The sequence below is a fragment of the Peromyscus californicus genome, unplaced genomic scaffold (genome assembly GCF_007827085.1).
Source record: "Peromyscus californicus insignis strain IS unplaced genomic scaffold, ASM782708v3 Scaffold_20__1_contigs__length_68692818, whole genome shotgun sequence".
In the NCBI taxonomy this organism is placed as follows: domain Eukaryota; kingdom Metazoa; phylum Chordata; class Mammalia; order Rodentia; family Cricetidae; genus Peromyscus; species Peromyscus californicus.
Window position 1 is genome coordinate 25,394,876 of NW_026294503.1, and position 19,546 is coordinate 25,414,421.

Consider the following 19,546-nt stretch of genomic DNA (forward strand, 5'->3'; position numbering starts at 1 on the left):
CCTAGGGGGTTCTATTGTGCAGGAAACCAACTGTGAGTCTGACCTGACCAAGTCCTTGAGAGCTGCCTGTGCCCCAGCCCTATACTAGAAGGAAGAGAGAGGCTTTAAAAACAGTAATAGCCACCAAGAAGGACATCACCTTCACTGTATCCTTGCATCCTAAGAGACAGCCAAGGGAGGCTCCCCCAAAAAGCACAGCCAAAATTGCCATGTGAGTTGACCAAGAGATTTCACCTGCTGACAGAGGGGGAAAATGTTTCTGGTTCTTACCCAGCAGAACTTAAAACTTGCTATGGACCAGCGATGTATGGGCATTTCCTTCCACCTCTTCTCTGAGCGGGAATTTTTATTTTTTTATTTTTTATTCTTGCTTTCCAGTTCCTCTACTGCTAGCATGCCCTGGGTGTAACAGAGCTTGAAGGCAGCCTTGTGTTAGGAGTATAAGTTTTTCATGCCTGCCTTGGACCTGGCCCTGGCCGAGCCCACTTGGCTGAATCAGGTTTGGGATTTGACTCCCTTGCAGAGAGATTATGTGTATCTGTGAGATTAGGTGGGCCCACAGCTCTGTGTGGCCCAAGGAATGAACAGTGGCAGACACTGTTAGATATCTTCAATGTTGCTTGCTCTTTTAGAATAAGAAAACACCTGATTTTTGTCTGGGCATGGGGCAGCCTTTTACCAGCTCCCTTTGCTTTTAGGGGTGGCCAGGTTCTCAAATAAAAATGAGATGTGATTGGAGCAACCCCAAGGTGGCTTCCACAAGAGAAAACACCTTTCATGGGGTTGAGGTGTGCTTGTCCGCCATGTTGGGTAGTGCAAAGGTCATATCCTAAAATAACCCAGCCATTTGGTCAGTATGAAAGCTTCTGAACCTATAAACTCAGCAGTCCTGATTCCATATGTGTGTGTATTTGCTTCTCTGAGAGGCTTTTGTTAATTCAGAAACTCTACTTGGGAGACCATAGAAAGCATTGCCTATAAAAATGACTGCAGTCTAGGGAAGCAAAAACCCATTAAAGAAAAGGGCAAAAACTTGAAAAAGCACAAAGACCTGGAAATCTCTATTTTAAAATGCTGTTAGCAAAGGGTCACACAGCCTTCCAGGAGAGCTGCAGCATGGGCAGAGATCTAGACATGTCTTGTTTCGTCTTCCTCTCCCTCTCTCTGTAAAGTTCTTGATAGAATTGGCCATTGATAAATGTTATCAGAAACATGGGATGATGGCTAAACACATCCACACATCCACAGTGTGACCTTCACACATTCACAGTGTGACCTTCAGCCCTGCCTCATTCCTCTTAAAATACATGCCTCTCTGAAAATGCTATTTTCAGGGCTGAGGCTGTTACATCCATAGATAGACGACATTCGTACTGTGCCACCATCTGGCTTGGCCTTGACACCATCAACATTCCAGGAGGCATGTATGCCAATGACCCACACATTAGTCTTAAAAATATTGCTCATAGACACCCGCCCCCAGTAAATCCCTCATGACACAGGAAGTGTGTGTGTGTGTGTGGGGGGCGTGACGACAGACCAATGTCCTGTCCTAAGTCCTTGCATTCAGGAGCCTTATCTTCCCTTTGGCTTGTGGAAACATTTGTTCACAAACGTTTCGTAATCAAGGTGGCAATCTGTGCATGTGTTGTCTGCCACTTGAGGTGTTTAGAGCCTACAAAAGACGTGTTTATTAGTGGCGTGATGTTAATTATCTGTTTATCCGAGAGCTTGATTACAAATCTGTAATGAATGTTTAAATGTCTGGGAAAATTGAATGTTATGGTTTTATGTTTTGGTGGATTCTGGGTAAATAGTAAATAGAAATGTTCGGTGTCGAACAGTAAACGAAATTTTCAAGGGATTATGGGGCGTGGGTAAAGCTGGGAAGTGGAAGGCTGAGTCAGAGAGACACTGCCAGCCGCCATGATGAGAAACAGCATGTGAAGATGCCGGTAAGCCACGAGCCATGTGGCAAGGTATAGATTAATGGAAATGGATTAATTTAAGCTGTAAGAACAGTTAGCAAGAAGCCTGCCACGGCCATACAGTTTGTAAGCAATATAAGTCTCTGTGCTTACTTGGTTGGGTCTGAGCGGCTGTGGGACTGGCGGGTGAGAGAGATTTGCTATGACTGTGGGCCAGGCAGGAAAACTCTAGCTACACGTGGGTTTGCCACGTTAAAGGTGGGCGAAGGTGAAGTCTGCTGCCTGATCAAGCCTCTCAGATGTTAATGCCTCTCCTTGCAAAGTGGCATAAAGACAGCTGATTGGCTCCTGTGGGTGTTAGTTTCCTTGACCATAAAAGAGAAGAGGCTGGATTTAACCTTTGCTAAGGGCTCATCCATCTTGAAGATACTGGATTAACGTGAACTTTCAGGAAACCGGTGCTCACATTACATCCCATTTTTAGCACTCTAGAATAACCAGCCACCTGGATAACTGGAAGGCCTGCCTTCCAGAACCACTCAGACCTCCGGCATGCTTTTCATTCTTACAGCAGATGCCTCTGTATAAACAGACCGTCACCTTTATTTCAAGGCACATGTCTGACTGATAAGTCTTTCACTTACATACAATCAAAACTCAGCCTTGTGAAATTTAGTTTCTCAAGCCCAGCCTGCATAGCCTCGTGAACCAAGTAGAGGAACCTAGCTTCCCATGTACACTTCTAGGGAACTTCAATTCAGGAGCCAGCTCACCCCCACAGCTCCGGGGATTTTTTTTTTTCTCCAGGAGTTCAACCTGCATAACCTCCTACACCAAGTATGTCTTCCCCTGCTTAGGCCAGACTGCCCTGTGTGGGGAGCCTCCTGGACCAGATTTGTGCTGCTCCCAACCTTGGCCAGAGAAGCTTCTATCATCGTGAGTAGGTAGAGGTTAACGCAGAGACTTAATACTATTCACAGTGCGGAGAACAAGCTGTGAGTGTTCAGCCGTCGATGGGATGCCTATGTTACAGCCCCATTCCCAGGCTCAGGGAATGTCTCAGAACGGGGGATGGGAGGAATGTAAGAGCCAGAGGGGAAGCAAGCTTTGTGAAGGGCTGTGCTGTAGACAACATGGCTGTTGCAAACCTGGACTTACAGCAGCCATGGTTAACTTGTGCACAGGACTTGCATAAGATCAAGCCAGTGAAAAATTCCAGGGCGGAGAAGGGAGCTCCGGAAATGCCACCCAAGGAGCTGTTGGCAGTTGCTGGCTGCCAGAGAAAGGAGAGTCTTGTCTTCAGGGGCAAGGCCACTGGAAGGTTTCTTATGCCTCTGTGGATGAATGATTCAACCACCAGGCGCATATGGACAGCACTAATTGGATGCAATAGGTTAAAAAAAATTTTTTTTTTCAAGGAGGACATGATGTTGGATGGGAGATGTGATGGGGGTGGTCCTGGCTTGAGGGGGAGAGTGGGGAGGGGGAGTAAAGATGATAAAAATGTATCTTATACATGTATGAAATTTTCAAAGAATTTAAAAAATTTTCTAAAATGTCTTTTAGATCTTTGCCCACTTAGGACCTGCTATCCACTGCCAATAAACTTTCTGTGTTTACACCTCTATGCCAGTGGAAGGACCGTTAGACACCTCAGTTGGGTGAGAAGGACATTTTCTATCAAATGATCATGAAGACTGGACATCTGAAGCCCCCACCTACAGAACGCTTCTTCACGACCACCCTTGTTTTACCAGCGAAGGAATTAGAATTCGGAGAGGGTAAAATGACCCCTCAGCATTACACAGCTGGTCTTTCCTGAGCCTGAGAAGGCCTCAAACCCAGGCTCCCTGACTTCAAATCCAGCTGCCTTGTAGACGCGGAACCCCTGTAGTGGCACCTATACAGTCGCAAGGTTTAATACCAACGCTTTTTCCCAGTCCATCACAATCTTAATGCTCCTGTCCAGGTAAGAAACCCTAAGACTGGTCCTAATTGCTTCTCTCTGCTACATTAGCTTAGCAGAGCTTATCTCTACAAGCAAGACAGGAAGAAAAAAAGGGGGGTTCAATTAAAATGACTTAGTAAAATGAGCCAAAAGAGAGTCTGGGGTGCTCCTGCCTTTCTGTCCCTCTGCCTGTGCCTAAGGTGTGGTCCTTAGGTCTGCTGCACCCTGACAGGGCGGCGACCTCTAACTGCCAACTGTTGACTGTTAACTGCTGGGGGACTGCTGAGCTGACAGCAAGCCTGATCATGTGACTTGTTTTGGCCAATGAGATGTGAGCCAGCCAGCATCTGGTTCTTCTTTCTTTCCACACACACACTCCTGCAGAATTTAACCTCTCTCTCTCTCCCTCTCTCTCTCTCTCTCTCTATAAATTCTCTCTCTCTCTCTCTCTCTCTCTCTCACACACACACACACACACACACTAAATAAATAAATAAATAAATGCAATAAAAATACTTTTAAAAAAGGAGAAAAGAAAGAAAGAAAGAAAGAAAGAAAGAAAGAAAGAAAGAAAGAAAGAAAGAAAGAAAGAAAGAGAAACCCAGGACTGAAGAGATGGCTCCAGGGTTATAAAAGCGCATACCTAAAGACTCATATTCAGTTCCCAGCACCCATACCAGGGGGTTCAGAACTGCCTGTGACTCCAGTTCCAGGGCATCTGACACTCTCTTCTGTTTTCTGCTGACACCATGTAAATAAAAAACAAAAATCGCCGGGCGGTGGTGGCGCACGCCTTTAATCCCAGCACTCGGGAGGCAGAGCCAGGCGGATCTCTGTGAGTTCGAGGCCAGCCTGGTCTACAGAGCCAGATCCAGGAAAGGTGCAAAGCTACACAGAGAAACCCTGTCTCGGAAAACCAAAAAAAAAAAAAAAAATCATGTAAATAAAACACATGTAAATAAAAATCAAAAGAAGCACAATGTGAGAGGGAGAGATGGAGAGATGGAGGGGGAGGAGAGAAAGGGAGAGGAAGAATGTGAGGAAGGGAGGGAGAGAGAGGGAGAAGGAGAGAGAGAGAGAGAGAGAGAGAGAGAGAGAGAGAGAGAGAGAGAGAGAGAGAGAGAGAGAGAGAGAGTGTAGAGCCCCATCTGGACATCTGGATGCCTTAAATATGTCGATCCTCCTAGGCACCATGCCCTGTGAGTGGAAGGAAAAGCCTCAGGGAGCTCTTGGCCCAGGTAGTCACCAAGAAGCCTCGGATGCTTCTTCTGTCATGTCCTGTGGTCCATGGACATGGTCGTAGGCCAGCAGAATAGCAGAGTAGCCATGGGCGCAGGAACGTTGAGAAGACCTCGACCATGTCTCCCTTACACTGTTCACCTGGCGCTGACACCCTTTGGGATTGTCCCACATTCAGCTGATGTGAAGAGGTGGTCCTGACCTCGTGACAGGGTCAGGAAATACAGGCTGATGCAGGAGGGCCCATTCTCCCCTCGGTCCCTGCTTACAGTATGCATGTCAGCAAGTGGCCTGGTTGCTGTGGTTGAGCTCAGGGAACTGCCAGGCCCCAGAGCAGCTCCAATGAGACCCTTCTTCAGCACTGACAATAAACTTTGATGTCTCCAGATGTGCTATGGAAAACACTGCCATGACATGTCACATGGTATATCCCCAAAGTGCTCCAGAATCACTGTCAACCTTCAGTCCATGGCTGGTGTACCCCACATCACAACCAGGGCATCTCTGTCTGCTGCCCTCAGAGTATGCAGAAGTGGGTATCCAACCCACCTCTTTCCTTCCACCCTCAAATGACCAACTTCCAGCACCTTCCTTCTCCAGATCTTCGTTCCAAGTTCACAGGTTCAATCGGTTCCCTCCAGCCAGGGGTGCTGTTGACAGACAGGAAACAATGTGCATAGACCTGCAGTACCACCTGCCCTCCACCGGTAGACACTGTGGCTTAAAACTCACGTTATGATCCTCAGGCTTGGGCGGGTGACAGGGCTCAGTGATAAAGGCGGTTACTGTCAACCTTGACAACCTGAGTCAGATTCCCACAGGAGAGAACCAGTTCCCACAAAGTTGTCCTCTGACCTCCACATGTGCACTGTTAAACACACACACACACACACACACACACACACACACCCCACAAATAGTTGCAATAATTACAAAAATCCCTCAGATTCTGTTTCTTGTGAATCGGGGTGAGGCTGCGGGTGAGACTTCTATCTACCTCTTCTTTTGTTTGTTTTTTTTTGTTTTGTTTTGTTTTTGTTTTTCGAGACAGGGTTTCTCTGTGTAGTTTTGGTGCCTATCCTGGATCTCGCTCTGTAGACCAGGCTGGCCTGGAACTCACAGATTCTGTTTCTTGAGGTGGTTCCATTAGTTGTCATATACAAGGACTGTCTTCTCTCAAGTTCCTCTCCCAGGCTGTCACCCTCCTGAGCCTGTTTATTGAACACTCTGGACTCCGTCCCTCGGGCCACGTTTGGATGCTGTCCACAGGTCAGTGGCTGGGTAAGGTGTCCTTGTCCCGTGGGAATCATCTCTGCTCCAAGAAGCTGACTGGGCAGCTGAGGGATGGGATGTCACACATGCCACGAAAGACAGCAAAAGACGCAGCAGGTGGCCTAATTCAAGTCTGTTCTCATAAAGCTCGTCCGACTTCAATTTCCAGTGACTTCGTTGGAAATTTTAATTCGTGGGATTTCTCCCCCACCCCCTTAGCAGGCAAATACAAACAGGCAGATCTAACAAAGGGAATGGTGTGGCTTGTGTCTACCTGAACATTCACAAAGGATATTGTTCTCAGAAAAATGGGAGAGGCCCGGACATGTATGTTAAATGTGTCCAGCTTTCCGGAGACAAGAAGGAAATGCGAGACTCAGCGTTTCCAACACACTAGTCCCTTCACCCGCCTGTCAGCCCCTGAGACACTCCCATCAAAGTCACCCCCAGGTTGGCCATGAGGAAACTGAGGGACAGGTGTCATCCCACGGCTTGTCCAGGTGGCAGGCTTGCCAGGCAGTTGCAAGATGGGAAAAGCATGAGTCATCCACTGTCACTATGACATTGTGTTCAATAAAAGAATTATGTAGCTCCATGATCCTCTGATTGAACTCAAAAACAGCCAAACAAGACAAAACAAAACCCAGGGAAGTATTGTGTCCTAGTTTACAGATGAGGAAAATGTGACTGTTTAATAAGTGACTTACCAAAGGTCACAGAGCTGTGAATCGGGGTGAGGCTGCAGGTGAGACTTCCATCTACCTCTTTTCTTTGTTTGTTTTTGTTTTTGGTTTTGTTTTTCGAGACAGGGTTTCTCTGTGCAGTTTTGGTGCCTGTCCTGGATCTCGTTCTGTAGACCAGGCTGGCATTGAACTCACAGAATCCCTCCTACCTCTGCCTCCCAAGTGCTGGGATTAAAGGTGTGCGCCACCACCGCTCAGCCCCATCTACCTCTTAAGGTAGCTACCTATTGGAGAGAAGAGCAGAGCCTTGTCTAGGCACCTGGATACCTTAAATGTACCTTAGTATGACAACCCTGCTAGCCACCATGCCCTGTGAGTGGAAGGAGAGAGCCTCAGGGAGTTCTTGGCCCAGGTAACCAACACAAAGACTCAGAAAAAAAATGTTACAGGGGAAAACTGTCATATTGCAGGCCCATCACAGGGAGTAGAATAGATCTGCACAGTGAGGACAGGCACTGCCCTGTGTCCTCACAGATGGCTGCCTTCTGGCTCCAGAACTCTGGCCAGCAGCCCTCTACTACAGCCATGACCTACTTTCGCTTACCCGGTTAGCCGTGTGGCCTATTTCTTTCCTGCAGAATTACTTCCTAACACTGGCTGGGTATCGCATGCTGAGCACAGCATTTATAAACTTGAACATGAAAAAGAAAAAAAAAAACCTTTAAATTTGCAGAACAGTATTGGAGAACCAGGAAAAATTAAGATCAGAGTCTCAGATGGCCCTCTGCTTGCATTTACATTGCTTTTTCTTTCTACAACTGCCCTAAATCATGGGCGTGTGTGTGTGTGTGTGTGTGTGTGTGTGTGTGTGTGTGTGTGTGTGTGTGTGTTGGGGGGCTGTGGATTGCTGTACCAATTGCTTTCCAACTCCCTTTTAGAATAAAGCCTTTCCCAAGCCTGCTTTTCATCGTGGTATCTTAAGTACCTTAAGTTGCTAATAAAACCCACTGTCCGCAGAGGGCCCTACCGCTGGAGTCAAGGAAAGAGTGAGTCGAATGCGGGTAAGTGATGTTGAGGTAGTAATTAGGCAAGGTAATTAGACCCTGTTGAAAGAGCCGAGCGGCAAAGTGCAGCGTGATAAAGGGGCTGCCTAGACAACTAAATGGTGTAATTAGATACAAAAGCGCCTTTCTCTCTCCCTTTCTGCTTCTCCGGCTTTTCTGATTCTCAAGTCCAAACCTGCTGGTCTTCACATTTTTTTAAAAATTTTTCCCACAGCCCCGGAGATCTGGGAAGCATTCTGTCCCTCAACCAGCCACCTCCTCCTACTCTGTACCTTAGAGTTCCTTATCTTTATCTCTGCCTTATTGCCACATTCTCCCAAAACAGAGCCACAAACTCTAAGGATTTTCAGAGCATGGGGTTGCAAAAACAGCCAGCTGGGAAGTTAGAAAACTCATCAACTCCTGACAGCCACGAGCTCATGCTTTAGTGCCTGACTCTCCTCCAAATTCATTGGGTGCTCCATTGGCTCTGGAAATGGGGCTCACCCAGTGTGGGCTTTGCCTCCTTCCCCAGATGATCTTTTCAACACACAAATTAGAACGCATTACTTGCTCAAAGCCCTCCCTAGCTTCCCAGTGTGCTCAGAGTGACCTCTAGGCTCCTTCCCTGGCTTCTGCGTCCTATGTGCTCTGGCCTCTTTAGCCACATCGGTCTCCCTCTCCTCTCCACAATGTTGTGTGTCTGCTCGGTCCGAATCTCTCGTTATGCTCTGAGCCTCTCCAAGCCTCCCCACCTCAGGACATTTGCACTGTCCAGTCTTTATCTTGTCATGTGGGTCTCAGCTGAAATGTCACACACACACCCAGAGGTCCTCCTGGTCCACCTTTGCCCTGCTGTTCTCTGTCTTATTTGCTCTTTGGTTGTCTTCAGAGCACTCAACCACAATCAGAGACGCCCTACTGTTTGTCTCTTGTGTTTCCCCGTCCCATCACCAGGCTGCAGGCTCCCCTTGAGAGTAAACATTCCTTTTTTACTGTTTTCTCCCTAGAAGCAAAGGGGTGCATCTGGAGTCCCTCAAACAGCGGAGCTTTCTGTCTCATGTAAACGCCGTGACCAAAGGCAACTTGGGGAGGGAAGGGTTAATATCACCTTATAGGTTACAGTCCAGCGCAAAGGGCATTCAGAGCAGGAGCTCAAGAGAAACCTGGAGGCAGGAGCTGAAGCCCAGACCGTGAAGGGTGCTGCTTACTGGCTTGCTCCCGGTGGCTTGCTCAACCTGCTTTTTGTTTGTTTGTTTGTTTTGTCTTGTTTTTTTTTTCGAGACAGGGCTTCTCTGTGTAGTTTTGGTGCCTGTCCCGGATCTTGCTCTGTAGACCAGGCTGGCCTCGAACTCACAGAGATCCGCCTGGCTCTGCCTGCTTTCTTATGCCACCCAGGACCACCAGCCCAGGATGCCACCACATGCCGTGGCTGGGCCCTCCCACATCCACCATCAACAAAGTGTTCCATCAACTTGCCCACAGGGCAATCTGATGGAGGGATTCCTCAACCGAGTGAGGTTACTTCTTCCCACATGACTCCCGCTTCTGTCAAATTGACAAAATAATAATAAAATTAAAAAAAATAAAGAAAACCCAACATACATGGACTTCAGTTATTCACTAAGTATCTATGAGGAGTCCATAAGCCCAGTTCGGAAGCAACACTTTCACCAAGTCCAACAAGTTTCTAATTTAACAGGAAAGTGGGCCAATAGCTCAGGGAAGTGGTCCTTGACAGGGTGCCACAGTAGAGGATACCTTATTCCCAATGAGTGGAGAAAGGAATGGAGAGGGTGGAGGTGGTGGAGATAGGGATGGATAGTTTAGGGGTGGGGAGGGTGTGGATGGAGAGAATAGGGGTGGAGATAGAGAGGGCAGAGGTGGATAGTTTAGGGGTGGGGAGGGTATGGGTGGAGTGTAGGGATGGAGAAGGTAGGGGTGGTAAGGGTAGGGATAGAGAAGGTAAGCATGGAGAGTGTAGACGCAGGGAGGGTAGGAATGGAGAGTGTGGACACAGGGAGGGAGGGTAGGAATGGAGAGTGTGGACACAGGGAGGGAGGGAGGAATGGAGAGTGTGGACACAGGGAGGGAGGGGAGGAATGGAGAGTGTGGACACAGGGAGGGAGGGGAGGAATGGAGAGTGTGGACACAGGGAGGGAGGGTAGGAATGGAGAGTGTGGACACAGGGAGGGAGGGTAGGAATGGAGAGTGTGGACACAGGGAGGGAGGGTAGGAATGGAGAGTGTGGACACAGGGAGGGTAGGAATGGAGAGGGTTGGGATGGAGAAGACAGGTTGGGGCAGAGAGTATGTTTTGGAGAGGTTAGACATCTCCATGCCACCGGAAGTTTCTGGCCCTGGCCAAGCTTCCAATAAATGACTCGGGAGCCACTGTCTTCAGGCTCCTCCAAAAAGATAGGCAGCATCTGGGGGGAGTCTAGGATGGATGAGGTCTTTTAGATCTGAGAGCTAGAGAGCCGTGTTGTGAGTGCCATGCGCACTGAGGTAAGGTTGTGGGGCCGGGGGCATTTCAAGCAGGCATTTGTGGGAACCGAGTGCCTGCCTTATCTATCTCTAAGGAGCTATGTGACCTTGAGTTTCACATTCTCTGGCTGCCTGGTATTTAGCAAAACCCAAAGTCTCCATCCTGTGCACTTATTCCATGAGCCTCCAATTCTTCTTCGCACTGTCCCCATAGCATCGATGGACTGGGTGTACACGCTATCTAGCAAAGCACCAAGTTTCTGGAAAAAAATGCTGTTAATGGGAAGTGTGATCTTTGCTCTGATACGGTCACAATTTTGAAGGAGGAAATAAGGCTATAAATTTAGGAAAACACAGCGGGTTAGCACCGTGTCTTATATTACTAATCATTATACCCACATTAGACTAATCACCCCAAGCTGATGTCACCTTAAGGTCAGAGACCCTTTGCTCCATTTTCTTTTCTGAATAGTCTCTACCACTTTCCAATTGTAAGACACCCTTTTACAGCATGGCAGGCGTTCTGCGTGTGGCAGAACGGCACACAGACAGATGCCTTCTATAGTTACTGTCATCCACACCAACTTTCGCAGGGGACCTGGGATGCATCATGAGAGAGGTGAGGCATAAAAGGTTCAAGAGTGCTACATGAGGGGCCAGGGGGATGCTGAGTCAATAAAGTACTTGCCACATGCGCCCATGAGCCCTGAGTTTGGATCCTCAGCACCTATAAAATCCAGGCCCAGGGGTGCACATATGCAATCCCAGTGCTTGGGAAGCAGAGTCAGAGGATCGTGGAGCTCACTGGCCAGCCAGCCTAGCCAATCAGTGAGCTCCAGGGCCAGCAAAGAGACCCTATTTCAAAAAATAAGATGGAGAGCCAGTTGAGGAAGACACCTGACACTGACCTCTGACCTCCACATGCACACACCCACATGTGCACACACCCACACAAACATATACATCACACATACCCACACAAACACACAGGCACACAAACACACACATTTGCACAAAACCACATGCCCACACACTCACACAAACACAGACACACAAACACACCCATATTTGCACACACGTGTGCACATACCTACTTAAACACATACATCACACACACACACTCATGCACATACATGCTACGTAAAGGGTGCTCAGTGGACACAGTTCTGGAGGAGCTCCGAGTGAATCTTTTCAGAAAGTGAACTAACTGGGTAGTTGGTAAGGAACAGGCAGAAGAAATGAATGTAGAAGGCTCCTACCATGGCTCGGGTGGGAACTAGGGTTGGGACTGGGTCAGAACACTAGAAGAAGAATCAACACAAAGGTATAGAAAATTCGAAGAGTCTCTTTTAGCTGGGCAAAGCTGTCAGCATTTATAATCCCTCCTAGATCCCTGATGTAGAGGGTTAATAACAGTGTGTGCGGTTGAGAGGTCCATAGCTGCTCGCTTCTACCTGCACGCATGGGCAAAGGTGTGGCTTGGGTGCAACAAGCTGAGAACGCAGCTACCCCTGACAGGCTTATAAAGAGCCTAGCTTCTACCCCAGGACAGGGAAGATCCTAAGCACTGAAGTGGCGTTTCCCTAGCTCTCTGCTCCTGAAGCAGGAGCGACAGATGCAGGCTGTTGCCCTGGCCCGGCCCTGAATCCTTTATTCAGAGATATTTTATTGAGTTGGAATTAGTCTATCCAATAGATCCTAGAACTGACTTCTCTGAGATTGATGCAGGAAGGGCCAGTCTGAGGGCCTCTCGGAAACCTTGGAGGTTTGGGTGGAAAACAGTAAGGAGGAGGTCAGTGCTTCCTGGGAGACAGAGGCAAACCCAGACCAGCAGGTCTACCAGGGAGAGTCACTAAACAGAACCTAAGTGGGTGACACCCACACAGGATTGTCTCCTGAGCTGCCTTCTGTAACTACCTCTTCGTGAACATCTGGCCACTGACCCTCTCTCTTTGTGCATGTCTAGGTGAGGATGGCTCAGTAAGTATGGTTGTGCAAGCCTGATGACCTCAGAACTCAGGCAAGGGTGGGAGGAGAAAACTGATGCATGTCGGGACGTGCACATGTACACACATTCGAGCATGCACGTGTGCACGCGCGCACACTCACACTTTTTTGTTTGTTTTGTTTTTTCGAGACGTGGTTCCTGGCTGTCCTGGAACTCACTCTGTAGACCAGGCTGGATTCAAACTCACAGAGATCCACCTGACTCTGCCTCCCAAGTGCTGGGATTAAAGCCAACTGGTCCACCTCTCCACCTCACCACTGGAGAGGTGGACCAGTTGCTAAGAAAACATATTGTTTTTGCAGAGGACCTGAGTTTGGTTCTCAGCACCCTACATGGATCATAACCACTTTGTAGCTCTAGCCCCAGGAGATTTGGTGCCATCCTCTGGCTTCCTCGGGCACCAGCACTCACATGCACATACCCACACGGAGAGACACATACACACGTATTTTTAAAAGTGAAATTATAAACCAACCTTTTTAAATGACCAAACCTTGATTAAAATACAAAAAACTCAGTTTATGGAAAAACAACACTCACGAGTAAGAGTAATTTGAGGAACTAAGGAAAATATTAAGGAATCAGAAAACGTGAATAATCTGTGGTTCACAGATCAAAAGAGAATCAATATAACCAACCTGGTATTTAAAAAAATTGTAAACGAGATTCCATTGACTATGCTTTCTTAACATGATAAACTAGACTTATTCTAAATGAGCGTTTATGGAATCTTCACATATTGCAAATCCAGTTACAGGTCTGAAGACACTAAAATGTAGAACATTCCTCAGAAAACACTGCCAGTCTCCATTTCTGTGGTGGATGCACAGTGCTCCAGAATATCACAATCGGGAATTAATTCAAAGGAAATGGCTCAAATTAAGAAATTTGCATACTGTTCATTGCAATGCTATTTTCAGTAGCAAAATATCTCAGCTTTAATGCCCAGCAATAGAGGGGATAGGTAAATCATTTCCCGTCAGCTTCATACAGTATTACACACTTGTCACTGTGGTTTGCACCTGCCAAAATTCAGTTAAAGTTTGTTTACCACAGGCTTCCAGTGGTGAGAGTGGGAAATCAACCCAGCCAGAAGTTGTGCTGCCTGAAAACCTTGTGGGAGTGGCCAATCAATGACTGGTCCAACTTGAGGCCCACACCACAAGAGGGAGTCCATGCCTGACACTTCCTGAATGGGCAGAGGCTGGACAACCCAGAGACATCGGATAGAACCAAACACGACCAGTCAAAGGAAAAAAAAAAAGAAAGCCAATGAAGTGATTCCTAATGCTATTCTGCTATACCCATAGGCTGGAGCCTAGCATAATCATCATCAGAGAGGCTTCATCCAGCAACTGATGAGAGCTGATGCAGAGACCCACAGCCAAACATTAGGTGGAGCTCGGGGAATCCCAAGGAAGAGGAGGAGGAAGGATTGCAGGAACCAGAAGTGTGGAGAACACCACAAGAACATGGCCACAGAATCAACTAACCTGGGCTCATAGGGACTCACCGAGACTGAAGCAACCATCAGGGAGCCTGTATGAGTCTGAGCTAGGTCCTCTGCATGTATGTTATGGTTGTTTGGCTTGGTGTTCTTGTGGGACTCCTAACAGTGGGAATGGGGTGTCTCCGACTCCTTCGCCTGCTTTTTGGGACCCTTTTCCTTCTACTAGGTTGCCTTGTCCAGCCTTGATACGAGGGGAGGTGCCTGGTCTTATGTAACCTGTTATGTCGTGCTCGGTTGATATCCCTGGGAGGACCGTTATTTTCTGAAGGGAAATGGAAGAGGGGTGGATCTGGGGGAGAGCGGAGGTGGTGGTGGGGGAACTGGGAGGAATGGAGGGAGGGGAAACTGAGGTCGGAATGTAATATATGAGAGAATAATAATAATAATAATAATAATAATAATAATAATAATAATAATGGTTGCCACTGTAGCTGTGTTGGGAGACTGGATCAATTCTCCCAGGAACTAATTTTTCTGAAACTGGACTGTTAAAAAGTATATGACTCAGGTTGGGTGGTGGTGGCCGTGGTGGCCCACGCTTTTAATCCCAGCACTCAGGAGGCAGAGGCAGGTGGATCTCTGAGTTGGAGGTCAGCCTGGTCTACAGAGCGAGTTCCAGGACAGCCAGAGGTGCACATGGAAAGCCTGTCTCAAAGGAAGAAAAGAAAAGAAAAAACTTTCCAAGTCTCAAGTGTTCTGTGATAGCAAAAGAAAATGACAGTACATTTTTATGCGGGACTCACAATGGGACAACCACATATATAGATTAAATTGGTTCAAAGACCACATGATTACATCGAACACTAGAATGAAGTTAAAAAAAAAAAAAAACTGTTGTAAAAAGTACAGCACAAGCCGGGCGGTGGTGGCGCACGCCTTTAATTCCCGGCACCCTCGGGAGGCAGAGGCAGGCGGATCTCTGTGAGTTCAAGGCTAGCCTGGTCTAAAAAAAAAAAAAAAAAAAAAAAAAAAAGTACAGCACCAAAGCTATGCTGGGGATGCAGCGCGGAGCTTGATTCACCGAGCACCCGTGACCCCAGGCCTTCCGCCGGGAGAGCTGTCAGACATGAAACCGACGGGTGGAGTATTTAGTCACGGAGGAAGAGATCAACCTGGCGAGAGGACCCTCGGGGCTGGGCTTCAACATCGTCGGTGGGACTGATCAACAGTAAGTCTCCAACAACAGTGGCATCTACGTCAGCCGCATCAAAGGGGACGGGGGCTGCTGCCCGGGATGGGCGGCTCCAGGAGGGTGATAAGATCCTCGCCGTAAATGGCCGAGACCTAAAGAACCTGCTACACCAGGATGCTGTAGACCTCTTTCGTAATGCGGGATATGCTGTGTCCCTGCGAGCACAGCATAGGCTACCAGTGCAGAATGGACCTATAGTACGTCGAGGTGAAGGAGAACCAAGTGGTATTCCTGTAGCTATGGTGCTGCTACCCATGTTTGCCCTCACCAGGGTCGCAGTTTGGGCCTTCGAGAGATACCGAAAACAGCTTTGAAATGCTTGCGGTCTTCCAGTGTGTCCAATGAACTAACTGTTTCTCTCACTCACCTCCCCTGCCATTCTCCCTTATCCTTTCTCCTCTACATGGCCAACACGTGATTTAAAGTGACTGATTACCACTCAAAACCTTGCTCTTCAAACTCGCCAAGACTTCGAATTCGAATGGGAGGGTAAAGGTATTATTTGAAGAAAAGCTGGCGGGGGAGGGAGAAACCTTGCTAAGAACAAATGGGAAGTTACATATTTTACTAGAACTGTCAATAAAAATTCAGCTATCACCCAAAGAGGAAAAGCTCAGTCTTCCTGTCACCATGGACGACACCTTTTTCTTAGCTGGCATGTTTGAAGGCTAGCTGTGCTACATGGAAGGAGGAACTGATCTTTGCTTTTTTTTCTTTTCCTTTTAATGCTTTTCCTTGCGAAGTGTTTGTGGCCTTTAATTTGTAACTCTATACCTAGATGCCTATATTGGACACAGGCGAATGAAGTTGTTTTTTAACTTTCTTCAAAAAGAAAATACATATATACAGTAATACACATATACATATATGATAACATAGCACTGATGCCTTATAAGAGGTGAGAAAACGGGGCTGGAGAGATGGCTCAGAGGTTAAGAGCACTGGCTGTTCTTCCAGAGGTCATGAGTTCAATTCCCAGCACCCACATGGTGACTCACAACCATTTATAATGAGATCTGGTGCCCTCTTCTGGCATACAGGCAGAACACTGTATACATAATAAATAAATATTAAAAAAAATAAATAAAAAGAGGTGAGAAAACCATACTAGTTTTTGGGTTTCTAATGAACATTTTTTTGGGATTAGGGGATCATCGTATTCCTTCATATATAATCAAGACTGGGGGTTGGGGATTTAGCTCAGTGGTAGAGCGCTTGCCTAGCAAGCGCAAGGCCCTGGGTTTGATCCTCAGCTCCAAAAAAAAGAAAGACTCATATTAACAAAGAGTTCTGGGTTGTAAAGAGAACCTCCTTGCACACTCGTCTGTAAGTCATTGTCCACAAATTGAAAACATACACAGTGCTAAGGGATGTCTGTCACTGAAGCACGTCGGGAGCTCTTTGCAGAGCGTGTATAGTGGAGATGGGAAAATGATCTTTAAAAGAGAGTGCTCAATCATTAGGGAAATAATAACAGAAAGAACGGATTGGAAAATGTAGAACAAGTGTCACACGGTAGCTACGGTGATGTGGTGAAGTGTAATAAAACGGCTCTGCTCGAGTCAGTCTGTCCGAAAGACTTTGAGGTACAAAGACAAGTCCTACCAATCTCTGAACCAGCCTAGCTGGTATTTAACAGTGCTGTTAAAGGGTCAACTGGGACAGATGTGGGCAGCAGCAGGGCCCAATGAACCAGAAGGGCCAAAAGTTGTCTTGATAGACGACTGAAAAAAAAGATCATGCCTCAAGGTGACCCTTGAACCCCCAAGACTACTTAACAGTTTTCAGTTTCTAGTATCAGGCCAAACCTTGGGAACTGCCTTTCTGGTAGGACTGACCTAAAATCAGCCTGCTTCTGATTAAGATAAGAAGGCCTGAATTGATGTGGTTTTGGATTTTGTTTATTCCCCAACCCCAAAAGCTCTAAACACTAGCCTTGATTTTAATAAGTTAATGGACCATTTTTCAGAGAAGGGGAAGGAATAAGGCTTGTTTGTTTGATAGAGGGGTCAAGGAAATTTGGTGATTGTTTCCAAGGAAAGCCTGAGAATAGAGTGTGGATGAGTAGATGCCAGAGAACAGCAGGGATATTGGTGAGGTGGGAGCCCTCCTGTTCATGTAGTGTCTGAGTTGGTTTTAGAGTGCTGAGGATAGTTAACCAAGCCTAGTTTTTTTTTTAAACAAAGTAATTTTTATCTTCTAAATATATTGGCCAGACTGTTATTTTGACAGAAGATTATGAGTTTTCCTGACAATCTGGTAATTACGTAACAAGTGTTGGTTGCTCATTAGTTTTTGTCAAGACACCTGTATAAAAAAGGGAAATAAATGCACAGACTTCATCTGAAAGGACATTGTGATTACAGTTAGGAAGAGAACAGTTAAAATGGAATTAGCCACGTAAGTGTAAGTTGTTGTTTATATTATAGACAAGAATAGAAAATAGCCCCTGAGAATTCGAGCATTCCATAGAGGAAGGGACAGGTTAAGGATCCTTAGGTGCTACCCATCTGGTAAGAGCATTCATAAATAGGTGGAAAAAGTCTATCAGGTTGAATAATAAATGAAACCAGTATGTAAAGAAATGTTGCCATGCAAGATAGAGCACAGTGTGGCTACAAAGATGACCAACAGGTGTTTTAAAGAATTCAGAAAAGGAAAGCTATTGTGTAGTGGCATCAGAGTAGAATGGAAAGTCTTAAACCGTCTGACGAGACTTTGCCTCTGGCTAAACTGTTGATACAGGGAGAGATTTGTTTTAAACAGTCTTCACATAGCTAAGCCATTCAGTACTTTTTGAAACTGAAAATAGAAAACAAACAAACAAATAAATAGATAAATTAATTAATTAATTAATTAAAAAAAGAAAAAAGTACAGCACAGACTTCTCAATGTCCGCATTACTGGAATTTCTTATTACATTTGTATGTTTGTGTGTTTACACATGTGGAAGACAGAGGACAACTTTTGGGAGTGGGTTCTCTCCTACCACTGTGTGGGTCCTGTGAGGTTGGGTGACAACCTCAGGCTGTCAAACTTGGCAGCAAACACCGTTATCCCCATAGTTGTCTCACTGGCCCTACTCTTTCAGACTAGATAGTCTTTACTCTGGGGGAGGGGGCATTCTATGCTTCCAGGAAATTTAATAGCAGTACTGATCTCTACCACTAGATGTCAGGCACCACCTCCATCCCCCATCTCCCCTAGTCAAGGTCAAAAATAACACATTGCCAAAGTCCCTGAAAGAGATACTCAGTTTGAGTTGACAGCTACTGGTATAACACAATAGTCCACGTGAGCTTGACCAAATCCGTTATAAAAACCTGTGTACTGACCAGAGGTACAGCACCACTGTAGAGTGCTTGTGTAGTGTGTGTGAGGCTCTGGGTTCAATCCCCATCTTCTCTACCACCCAAACCTACCTGTAAGTGAATATGAATGGTATAAAACAAAATAATACTTGCTGTGTGTCTTAGTTAGGGTTTTATGGCTGTGAAGAGACACCATGACCGTGGCAACTCTTATAAAGGAAAACATTTAACTGGGGTTGGCTTACAGTTTCAGAGGTTTAGTCCATTGTTGTGGTGGGAAGCATGGTGGCATTCAGGCAGACATGGTACTGGAGAAGGAGTTGAGAGTTCTACATCTTGATCCTCAGGCAACAGGAAGAGATTGCCACACTGGGTGTGGCTTGAGCATCTGAGACCTCAAATCTCACCCCCCAGGGACAGATTTCCTCCAACAAGGCCACTCCTACTTCAACAAGGTCATGCCTCCTAACAGTGCCTCTCTGTGTGGGCTTATGAGGGCCACTTTTATTCAAATGACTACACTATGATAACTGAAAGGTTGGAGGTGTAGCTCGTTTTGCTTATGTTTTCCACTATCTTATCAGTAAAAGCAGCTCAATTTGAAAATAAACGTTTTTAGAGTCAGAACAGTTTATCTTCTAAGAGATACCGACAGTGTTGGTTGGCAGCATCAGCTCCATCAGACAGGCTGATGGTCATAAGTCCCTTTGTCCCTCTTGATTTCTAACACTCCATGGCCCTGACTCACTGCATTCATCCCTACGTGGTGTGTCAAATCACCAACTCCACTTCCAGTAGTCCCCACAGGACCCTCTAGCCACTTCTGACACTCCTTTAATACCAGCAAAGTTTAGTTCAGGCCCAGAATCCAGACCTTTCCAGAAAAGTCCACAGCAGGAGGCTAGCAGCCTCTCTGAGCCATCAGA

General features: G+C 46.6%; 1 pseudogene; it reads left to right on the plus strand.

The window, feature by feature from the left end:
* Nucleotides 1-3,618: 3,618 nt before the first annotated feature.
* Nucleotides 3,619-15,773, plus strand: LOC128117213 (synaptojanin-2-binding protein-like; annotated as a pseudogene).
* Nucleotides 15,774-19,546: the final 3,773 nt, after the last annotated feature.